This window comes from Microtus ochrogaster, chromosome 5, assembly GCF_000317375.1.
Source record: "Microtus ochrogaster isolate Prairie Vole_2 chromosome 5, MicOch1.0, whole genome shotgun sequence".
Classification (NCBI taxonomy): domain Eukaryota; kingdom Metazoa; phylum Chordata; class Mammalia; order Rodentia; family Cricetidae; genus Microtus; species Microtus ochrogaster.
This window is the reverse complement of record NC_022012.1, coordinates 34,019,589-34,031,743: the sequence shown is the minus strand read 5'-3', so window position 1 is coordinate 34,031,743 and position 12,155 is coordinate 34,019,589.

The window sequence follows — 12,155 nt, the reverse complement described above, 5'->3', positions numbered from 1 at the left end:
GGACAATCGCAGACCCTGCATGGGTCTGAGCTAGGTCCTCTGCACATATAGACCTTATGGTTGTGTAGCTTGGTGTTCTTGTGGGACTCCCAATAGTGGGAGTGGGGAGTGTCTCTGACTCTTTTACCTCTGCTTGGGACTCTTTCCCTCCTACTGTCTTTATATAACTTGTTAGGTCATGTTTGGTATCCCTGGGGAAGCCTGCTCTCTCTCTCTCTCTCCCTCTCTCTGGAAGGGACGTGGAGGAGGAGTGGATTTGGGGGAGGGGGAGGTGAGGGATGGACTGGAAGGGGTGGAGGGAGAGGAAACTGCAGTAGGGATGTAATGTATGAGAGAAGGATAAAGGGAAAAAAGGAAAGAAATCTTTTTTAGCACACGAACAGATAAAAACAAACCGACAGCAGGTCCTGGCATGCTCCTAAGACAGCACACTAGCTTATTTTTTTTTTCTTTTTAAGCATAGTAGCTTAGTCTTCGAGACCCAAAGACATTTTCCTACTTGCACATATATTGCACAATACATTTTGAAAATTTAGAATAAAACGCAATAATTAGAATTTTAGTAATCTAAAGAAAAAAGCAGAATCAATGCTTCTCATTAAATTTTGATTATAATTTATTTATTTGTTTTGTGTGTTCATATGTGCATGTATATGGGCAGATGTGTGTCCTAGTATGTGTATAGAGATACAAAGACAGCTTGTGGGAGTTAGTTCTGTCCTTCTACCTCGTGGATCCTGTGTGTGGAACTCAAAACATCAGACTTGGTGCAAATGTCTCTATTCTGCAAGCATCTTGCCAGCCCTGTTCTGACGATTGATTCACCAGCAGCATTTTAAGTGTTTCTTTGGTAAGTCTTGAGATTTTGTGAAATGTACTTACTTCCAGTTCTCACAAGCCATTTTCCAGAGTTCTTGGTCTCTTTGTTCTTCTGCTGTTTCCTTCTGGCAGGAGCTTTCTGCCACATTTGCAAGTACCTTAAGTTCCTTGAAGTACATCTGGTCTTGTTCTGAGACGTCATTTTAAATTTAAATTTTATTTTATATGTATGGGTGTTTTGCCTGCGTGTGCATCTGTGCACTGTGTATATGCAGTGGAAGACAGAAGAGGGTGTTAGATCCCTTGGAATTGGAGTTACATGGATGGTTGTGAGCACCCATGTAGGTGCTGGGAATCGAACCTGGATCCTCTGGACAAGTAACAAGTGCTCCTAACTGACAAGCCATGGCTCTAGCCCTTGTTCTGAGAGCTTTTAACTTACTTACCGCAGTAAGTTATCCCTTCCTCTTTGGGACCTGTATCGATGTGTCTTGCTGGTATTAGCTTGGTCTTTTCCATGTAGCAATCATTGTGCTCTTCCTGATGATGCATGAGGCTATGGGTGATGATTGATCTTGACTACTGGCTGGTTGGATTGAGTACCTGGGAGGTTAGAAAGGCAGACTCTGGCTGTATCTGTGAGGGCCTTCCCCAAGAGGCTTAACTAAGGAGGACAAACCCACCCTGAATATGGGAGACACCATCACATGGGGCAGGGGCTGGATGGACTGAAAGGGAAAGGAGAAAGTCTCATAGTGCTGATACTCCGTCTTTCTGATTCACAAGCACTAACAGGTGAGTTCTGCTCCCCCTCACCCTCCTGCCATGATAATATGACAGCTCTACAACCATGAGCCCCCCAAAACCTTGTCTTCTTTAACTTGAACTTCTCAGGTATTTTGTTGCAGTGTTGAAAAACTGACCAATACACTGTATGATCATTTTTTCTTTTTAAATGTTTTTTTATTGAGCTATATATTTCTCTGCTCTCCTCCCTTCCTCCCCCTCCACTTTTACCCTCCCCCATAAATACGATCAGGTTTCTAAGCAGTTGACATAGCAGTCTATATTCCACAAGGTCATATATCTTTGTCTTTTGGTGTCCACAGGTTCTTGATTTCAGATACTCAACTCTATAGATGCCCAAGTCCATTCTTTAAAGTGGAATTGAGTTCATATATAATCTGTCCCCTCCTCACACTTTAAATTATCTCTAGGTTACTCACAATAACTAATGCAATGTATGCACATGGTTGCTAAACTACATTGTTTGAAGAGCAGCAAGAGTAAAAGTTAGGCCGCCAGTCTGGATCAGCGGACTGAAGGACTTGGTGCCAAGGCTGATGGCCAGAACTCACCAGATGGAAGGGGAGATTAGATTCCGAAAGTTGTCCTCTGATCTCCACAGGCACTCTGTGGCATTTCACGAAACACATTGTTTTTTCCTGAATGTTTTCGCCCTGTGACTGGGGGAATCCATTCCCTCAGAGCCCATGCATACATGACTGTGCCTTTCTCAGTCAAAGCCCTCCCATATCATCTTTTTGTCCTAAAACACAATCTTGAATCTTTTGCATAGTGTAGTAAGTTGGCCCTAAGCCTTGGCTGTCTTCTCAGAGTTGTTGACAACTTTCTGCCTTGTTCACAATGTTCCACCTACACATCATTAGAAAACAGATAACCAACAAACTCACCAAGCACTCGTTATCGTTATTATTACAACCCTTGTACCCAACATGACATGTCCTTATCCTGAAGTGTTTTCCATTCTTTGACTTGTTTCTTATCCTTTCTGCCTTGTCTCCAATGCCCTCCCCTTAGAGTGTCATGTCCTGGACCCCTCTTCTAAACCAGTGTCTGCCCTGCCCACCTACTTCGCTTGAAGCTTCTCTACCTCATTTTCACTTCTTCTTTTCACATCAATTATTTGATTCTAGTTTAAGTACCTCCATTCCAACTCCTCTCACCAGGATGCTGCTCCATGACAACAGCCTTCCTTGTTCTGCTCCTTGCTGTGTTCCTCGGTATGGACTGCTGCAGTCGGGCACCGGGTGGGTCCTCTACATAGAGGACTCAAGCCAACAAATAATGACTGGAAGAGAAAGTAAGAATAGTGTAGACGGGGAATGACTTCAGAATCAATACTGGGACCAGGCAAAGACTCATCACGAGAAACAAGAGAAGGTTCATAGAGGAGCAGTGCCGTGATGGCGAAGAGTAAGGACACAGAATTTGAAGAAGAGGTCCACACAGAATCAGAGGCGTTCCAAATTTTGGATAATGGGGACAAAAGGATGCTAATGGTGAGGAAATGGCCTCTGTGACATACAAGGAGACGTTGGTCATTTTGTATATCAATTCACCAAGACTACCAAGAGTGTGTGTTGGTCAGAGACAGCAGTTGTTCCAGTGATAGGAAAAAAGAGGGGGGACCGTAAGATTCACATAGTGATCTGGGGAGAGCAGGAACCCAAATGATCCCTCGAGTCTAATGGTGGAGAGGCACAGGTAAACATGGGCCTGGGAAGGTAGTCCGAATTCCTGGGGCTCCCCTCTTGAAGCATAAGAGCACTTCAGGAGAACCATTTATGATCTGAATGTGCCTGAACTAAGAGTCGTGATTCAGGCATCAGTCCGCTCTAGGGGAGTCAAGTGACTGACTTGTTTTTGCTATTCTAAGTTAATGTTGAAATAAAGTGCACCCCCTCTGGGACAAGAAGGAAGACTCATGTTTATTTTAAACTGTGGTCATAGAGCACATGTGAGCCTTAGTGATATCAGGCTCCCAAATCGTTCCCTCATCCTGCCAGCCAGCTGTAGGGAATTGTCATCAGCCAAGGAAGTGTGGGATTAGAGCAGGAAGCAGTGGCATTATGATTAGACCACTCAGTCCCTTCCTGGATTTGCACATGGCAGCAAGCCTGATGGATAAGGTGGCACCGAGCATGCCTATTGAAATGCATTGGATTTCATTCAATGAGAACGTCTGACTAATATATTTCTATTTCCCCCTTTCTGTCTGTTCTTCATAAGAGGAGCATCTGCTTGGCCTGATCTAATGAATTAGTTTTAGTGTAGGTTGCATAACATTGTTTCATGAGCTTCAGAATGTACCTTTAAGATATGAGAGACTAGTTATCTCCTTAGAAGGTGGAAAGGCTGCTGTCTGAGAGATTAAATGATTTGTGTGTTACATCTTTTTCAATATTCAGGAAACTTCCTTCAGTTTCTGTTTCATGCCCGGCATTACTCTCTGGCCAAATTTGTCTTTCACGAACACTGAGATACTGGGGTCCATGCTGGAACCTGGAACCACAGAGGGAAAGTATCGGGAAAGTCCTGAAAAGGTGGTATTTGAAAATAGAACTAGTAGGCTTTCCCCAAGACAAAGAATGGCAGTTTGGGGGTTCGTGGGTGCAGTTGCCATTCTTGTGCTTTTAATTTGAAGTGCTTTGCACAGAAGGACTGTGGTGTTGCGACTCTGAACTACCCTTCACCTGTCTGGACACCTGCTCTCAGCTGATGATATTGCTTGGTAGACTATGGGTCTGGTTGGCTCAGGGGTGTGTGAGGGTCTCTGGGATATGACCTTTAAGAGTCATAGTATCTTTGGGAGGGGGGGCTGACAAAACAGTTCAGTCCACAAAGTTCTTGCTATAAAAGAAGAGGACCCAAGTTAGGTCTACAGCATCCATGTAAAACCAGGCTATAGTGTCCTGAATCTGTATTCTCAGAACTGAGGAAATGGAGACAGAGGGATTTCTGGACTTCCTTGCCAGAAGCCTAGCTGAACACAAAATGCTCATTTATTGCAGGCCACAGCAAGAAACATGGACAGATCCATCTGAGCTGCCTGGAAGCAGGGTCAGCATCATGGGCTATTCCAGAGAAAAGAGGTCATAGTACTAACTATCACAGACATCTTATTTAATATTAATGAAATATAAAACGAACTGTTATAGCTAGAATACATTTTGCATCCTGTGAATGTTAAAACACAAAGCACAGATACTAGAACATATAAGAACTGCCTTCTTAATTTCTTGTCTTTATACCCATTGAGTAGTGATCTCTCAACCCTCATCAGAGACATTTTCTAAACATTACCTGGTGATTAAGTCAGAGACCCACAACTGGTCTGTATGCAGAGACTGTGGAGAGCTCAGCTCTAAATGGGGAAGCTATATCACATTCCCTGACCCCAAGGCCCAGGGATCATTGCAGAGGAGGGAGGAGAGACGGTAAGAGCCGAAGGCAACAAAGCCCTATTTATGGGACATGACAGGGCCGCTGGACATATGACCTCACAGCGTGCCTGCATGCACAAGACCTCTGCCCAAGATCAAGGCTGCCAAAATCCCAGCACGAACTGGGGAAGATCTCAAGAACTCCCACCCCTGGCTGAGGAGCGATTGGCAATTTGTGACTTTTGGGAGGGGAGAGTCCATTTTATTTGGGGATGCAGCCTCTGGAGACTAACTGTGCTCAAGCAGGTGGTTTTACACCTGTGCACAGACAGGGAGCACTAAGTAGAATCAGTGGGGTTGTTTCATTTTTAAGACAGCATGAAGTTGGGAAGGAAGAGTCATGGAGGTTATGGGGAAGGAATAGAAAGGGAGCACGTTTGATCAAATGCTTTACTCCCAAGTATGAAATTCTTAACTAAAAAATAAAATAAACAGTGCTTGAGGAACAGCAGCTAATATTGTTCTCTGGCCTTCACACTCACATGCATACATATATACTGTTGCTTGCTCTCCCCCTCCCCCCCCATTTCTTCCCCCTTCAGTTACAGCCCACTGTCTTTTCCTCTTAGAGTTTGATTTCTGTTTTCTAACCACTGTCATAATGACGTCAGCTGTCCCATACTCTCCATCAAGATGAATGGAAACCCTTAAAACTTGAGTAAAAATCCATCTCCCTGTAAGTTGCTCCCATTGTGCATCGCTACAGCAAGGAGAAAAGCAACAGTGTAACCACAGTGTCCTTTCCAAACGAAGGTATGATTGGGCAGCCAGTGGTGGTTACAGAAAAGACTGACTTCTTCCAGGGATTCTTGTTTGTGACTTCTGACCTTGGGGATGGTTACTGAACGCCTCTGAGCCTCACCATGATAATGTTGCCATCTCATAGCTACTTACCAGAATAAAGAGAATTTAACACATGCATGTGACTGATCCTTAGTATAATCTTAGTAATTAAGATTTCATTCTCCTGGAGTCAACATTGCTATCTATTAGTTTTTCAGGAAACGAGATGCGGTAGAGGTTATATGACTTTAACATTTCACTTATATACAGGATCATCATTCTTTGTTTCCTGTTGGTTTGCTTCTTTAATTTCTCCCAATCACCATTAGTTTTGAAAACAACTTTATTTTTATTTTAAATTATGTGTATGTGTGTGTCTGTGTACATGGGAATACAGCTACCTGTGTGGTGTGGGAAGTCCATCTATATATGTGTTCCTTTTATTGGTTAATGGACAAATTTGTTTTGGCCAGTGGTTTAGCACAAATAGAGCTAGGCAGAAAAACTAAGCTGAATTCTGGGAGAAAGAAGGCAGAGTCAGGGAGATGCCATGTAGCCGCCAGAGGGGAAAGAGGTGAGTTGTAAGCTAGAACCTTACTGATAGGCCATGAGCTTCGTGGTAAAATATAAAATAATAGAATGGGTCAATTTAATATGTAAGAGCTTGCTAGTAATGTGCTATAGTGATTGGCCAAGCAGTGATTTAATTAATACAGATTTCTGTGTGGTTATTTCAGGGCTGAACAGCCAGGAACAAACAAGTGGCCTCCTACTAAAAATTGGCACCAACCAAAATCCACTTAAAACCTGAAGAGAGTCTGGGAAGGAATTCTAAAAACAAAGAACAGAGTCTAACGCAGCTTCTTGTTATGTTTGCTGCTGGCTCCTTTAGAAGAGGTCTTCCTAATTCAGCGGTAGAAAAAATAAAACCTATGCAGTTTCAAAGCAGAAGCACAAATGGCTCTGGCTCTTTCAGGAGGCCAAGCACTTCAATGGAGTTTGTGAGCCCAGGGGGTTGTGTGCCCACTTGGGGTCAGGAGGAAAGTAGCTAAGACCACGCCCATGGCTCAGTGCTCCCTGCCTGGGTGACCAATAGAATCAGGTCTGCTAGGAGGGCACAAGCAGGAGAGCATGGCAGATTCCTGCTGCCATACACAGAGATATTTCCAGGCTGCACAATGTGCTGCATGGCAGAGTTAGCTATTACTCAGATAAAAAAGGTTTATATGCTGCATGCTCCTTTTCAGAGTTAAAGTGGTGAGTGTGGCTCCTACTTGGAAGTCCCAGAGCTGGCGGTAATGGTACCACCACCATTTTGAAAGGCAGAGAGAGGCAGAGCCAGCACCCAGGGATGCTGCGACCAAGCTGCTTACCATTTTAAAAACTCTCTAGGACAGAAAGGATTATAGATACATAATAGGATGGGACAGATTCAGACATAAAAGAACTCTAAATAAGACACAGTGTTGGATAAATGTACATAGGCTTGGGAAAGAGAAAAAAAAGAGTAAAGAGACAGTAAATATGATATAAAAGAGTACAGATAGTCATAGATTAAAGGAGTAAAGATAATAAAATAAATACTAAACTTATGGAAAAAGTAATAGAGTAAGAAAAATAAGCCATGTAAAGATGGAATATACACAGAGAGTCTGGATTATGTATATTACTGTGTTTTCTTTGAATTTCTTGACTGTTAAAGAGCTATATAATGAGAGACATTTCATTGTATGGACTACTAAGTTAACCCAACATAAAGGTATCTTGTCTTCAGAATTTGAGTCTAAGGATATGTTGCTTTGGAAAAGAGGTTCTTCTTTTGTTTCTACAGAAGATGAGAACCTGTGGATTAATTTCAGACAAATGGGGTTTGATGGACTGAGACCCCTTGAAAGGTCACCATAAACACCCAAAAATTACTTTGCCCCAATAAACAGCAGGAAGTAGTTTGGAGAGAACTATGCCCAAATTGCCAAATGTTGGTATAAATGTTTTATATTTAAAGGGGGATATGCTACAAAGATGGATACTTTGCTCTGGTACAGATCTTGGTTTATGGATACAAATTTAAGATCAATTTTGTTATATATGTATATTTCTGTTCTTGAATAAGGTATTTTGTTTGTGAAGCTCATTTAAAAATATAATGTATAATTGAGAAATATAGGTTGGTAGATAATCATCTATAATAGTCAAGCTTGTAGTCATGTTAGGTTTTCTAGATATATAGTGATATATTTCAGTTAGGTATTCTTCAAATCTTTCAGAGACCTTCAGAACATGACATTTAAAATGTTTTAAGAACTTAGGACTTTTCATGACAATAAAATACATCTGCTCCTGGCAATGCCAATTGCTTTGAGAAGAGGATGGGCATCGAAGAGGCTCCTTATGGAGTTTGCTAGCCATTTGGACAGCAGACTGTTCTTGCCTGGACTGCTTGATGGTATGCTGTGTGAACTGGACATGCAGGACCCACAGAAAAATGACTGCTGAAGTTGCCTAAAGAAGGTAGGATGGTCCTCTCAGGATTTCTGCTTCATGAAAGTGTCTGCAAGACATTCTGCAGGACACAGAAGAAAACAACTGATGGACTGTTGTCTGAGATTTCTGTCCTGCCCAGTTCTCGCAGTCATTAAGTCCCAAAGAAATCACACAGAGGTCTACATTAGTTATAAAACTGATTGGCCCAGTATCTTAGGCTTTTTATTAACTCTTATAACTCTTAATAGCTGTGCCACCTCTCCAGCTGCTGTCACCTCAAGTTTTGTCAGTATGACACAAACTAGAATCACATGTCTAGATTAGGTTGGTCTGTAGTCATGCCTATGACTGGTTTCTATTTTAATTACACTTACTTTTTTTCAATTTAAATATAATTACAACATTTTTCTTGTAGTTACTTGTCAGAGTGTGGGACCTGGTGAGATTTATCCCCTTCCTTGTTAGCCTGTCTACTGATATTGCCATTTGTCTTGTCTTGTTTCTGTAGCCACTTCTAGGAGAAATTTTTACATTAGACTTCCTAGTATTCTGGCTCTTATAGTCTTTCTGTCCTCTTCTGAGTTGTTTCCTGAAGCCATAGATAGAAGAACTGTGACGTCAGTGTACCCAGGGGTCTGGGCTTTCTATAATTCTGTGATCTCTTCATTGTGTCCGAGTTTGGTTTTCAGTTACGGTTTCCATTTGCCATAGGAAGGAGCTTCTTTGACAAGGGTGATAGCTACATTTATCTGAAAAAGGCCGATCATGAACCATGGATTATTTTCTTAATTGGGATAGCTGAGGTGTAAAGACCCAGCCTGAATGTACGAATCACTATTTTTTGGGCTGGGCCCTACACTGAACGAAAGGGGTAGGGCCAACTGAGCACTGACACACACCAATTCATGGCTCCCTGGTTTTGACTGTGGATGTAAAGTGATCAGTTCTCTCAAGATCCTGGGGTTGTGATTTCCCTGCCACAATGGGATTGTAACCTGGAACTGTAAGCCAAATAAACTCTTGATCCCCTTTAAGTTTCTTTTGTCAGGCTATTTTGTCACAGCAATAGGAAAATGCAAGACACCACAGTGGACCCAGATTTCCCTAACAGCTGTGTGGCCAGCAAGGTCCAACACACAACTCCAAAACTGGAAGGTTAAAGGGAGGAGTCTATTTTCAGTAAAACCATACTTGTAGAAGAATGTGATTATATCTGATATTTTGCAAAGACACAGTGATGGACAAATGGTGTCACACTGAGAGCCCTTAAGATGTGTAGCTGTTAATTTCTTCCTCCTAGCTCAGACCCACTTTTTCTGTTACTACACCATGATGGCAACACTTCCCACAGTCCCACTTATACTGGGTTCTATTTTTGCCTGACAGCCTCATAACTGCGTGCTTTGGGGTCTGTATCCATTAGTCATCGGTGATACGCTCTCAGAAGCAAAGATTTGCCTTCGGACTCCAACATGAGGACTTGGGAACTCATTTTCACATCTTTCACCATACTCAGAGGTAGAGACGGCCTCACATTTTCTATGTCTGCATCCCTGAGGGAGTGGTACTGGGGACACGCTCACCTTCTGAATGAGGGCAGAACCTGTGCTGGAGAACAGAGATGAGAGATTTAGCTACTATTTTCCTCTGGATGAGGAATCATTGCATTAAAAATAAAGGACAATTTTCATTTATCTTTGAATATATAAACCCTAGTAAAATACTTGAAAACAATAGAATTGAAGATGTTCCTAGTGAGAATAAGACATCATCAGTGTGAAGGTGGACTGAGTATTCATAAACAATTGGGAACCAAACAGATTAAGCAGAGGATACATGGGACTGGGGATCAGGAAGGTGACACCCCAAACCGGAAAAGATATATAAAGAAGCATGTCCAAAACATATCCCCAAACAAAGGCAAGGTTTCAACAGGAAGTGTGGTTCTAAAACATAATGTTGTTTGCAGGAAAGCAGCTTAAGCAGAATGGCCCAGCGGGGACACTGGATCTGAAATGAGTGAGTAGTGATTTGTCTGAACACTGTATGCACCGTGATAGGAATAAAGGTAGATGATGCTGGCAAAGTCAGTGCCCACTTTAAGGAATTTGGAGTGTGTGTGCTGGATAACTGTAAATTGTGAGATGATACAATTAAATATATTTAGGAAAATTAATCTGGAGAAGTAGGAAAAGTGGAACGGGAGAGATGGGCAATCATCTCTCAATGGCAAGTTGGGGGCTGGTGCATGGTATATGGTACAGAAATTGGATTCTGAAGGAATCATGAAGCTATTGTTCATTAAAGATGATCGTTGACAAGGTGTGAAGTGTAGGAGGAAGAGTCCCTCTCATCACAGCAGGTGCTGAAAATTTCTATTCTGATGATAGAAGACTATAGTCTTATCATCTACAGGGGCCTTATCAAGATGATAGCTGAAGTGGGGATCAGGGAGGAAAGCAATAGGCCTGGGGGTACTATTTGGCAAGTTTAGGTACCCTGTTCACAGTGATAACTGTAGTAATGGAAATAGTATTTTAAAAATGAAGATTAGAAACCGGGTGGTGGTGGTGCATGCCTCTAATCCCAGCACTTGGCAAGCAGGGGCAGGATGATCTCTGTGAGTTTGAAGTCAGTCTGGCCTATGGAGTGAGTTCTAGGACAGCCAGGACTGCTACACAGAGAAACGCCATCTCAAACAAAACAAAATAAAACAAAAAGGAGATTAGAGCAGATCTAAATTTAGTAGGGTAAAGTAAGACATGGAGACTGATCAAACTCATTTGAAATAAAAGCAGTATCACATCAGGGAAGGCTCCCTGTCAACAGGAAGTGCTGTAGCAAGAGATGATTCGCAGGGAAGTTGGCTGTGACCTTAGGAGGAGTTGAGAAAGAGAAGCTGGAAGAAAGCACACAATAGAGGTTATGTCGATGTCGGTGGGTGCCATGGTTCTTTTCGACTTGGACAACATTTCCTAGTGAGAATGAAAGAACAAGGAGCTGGTTAGACTTTAGGGGAAGTGAGGAGCGGCTGTACAGGCAAAACTCTGACGTTATGGAGAGAGAGAGATGGAAGAGTCAAAGCACTGATGTAATGGAGGGAGAGATGGAAGAGGCAAGAAGAGGGCTGTTGGAGGGGCACAACACCGGACAAAGGGCTTGAGTCAAGAACACGAACTGAAGGGTCCGACATATTTAGGGGTGAAGGAGGACCAGAAGGCAGGGGGAATACACACTGAGGTAGGAAGAGTGTGAAGTTGCTCAAGTGACAGAGGAAGTACACCAGAGAAACAGGTAATAAAATCATCTGTCATAAGTGGGGAGCAGGACCAAACTTGAGGAGAAGGAGAACAAATTAGAAACATCTCAGAGAAGTAGGAAGATACATTAATTCAAAGGTGAATGCAGGCAGATATGAGCATCAGTAAACTTCATAGGGAATTGATTTGAGGTCAGTATAGACAAATGGATCCAGGGATTCATCACTGACATTAGGCACCACAGCTGAAGGCCAGGGCAAACCAAGTGGAGCACAGCTTCAAAGTGTTGAGATAACTTATGGTATTGGTAACTGTATTTGTAAAGTAGCTAGTGGCACCCAGTTCAACAGGGATGGTAGAAAAGGAGACTAGTTGACAGAGTAGATGGCTCAATGTGCAATCCTGAGGACCTGAGTTCAAATTCCCAACAGCCACATAAGAAGTTGGAGGTGGTGGCTCATGCTTGGCATCTGGGCAGTGGGAGGAGGCAGCAGAAGGATCTTTGGCTCATCGGTCAGCTGTCTTTTGCTAATTGGCTGAGTCCAGGTTCAGTGAGAGATTC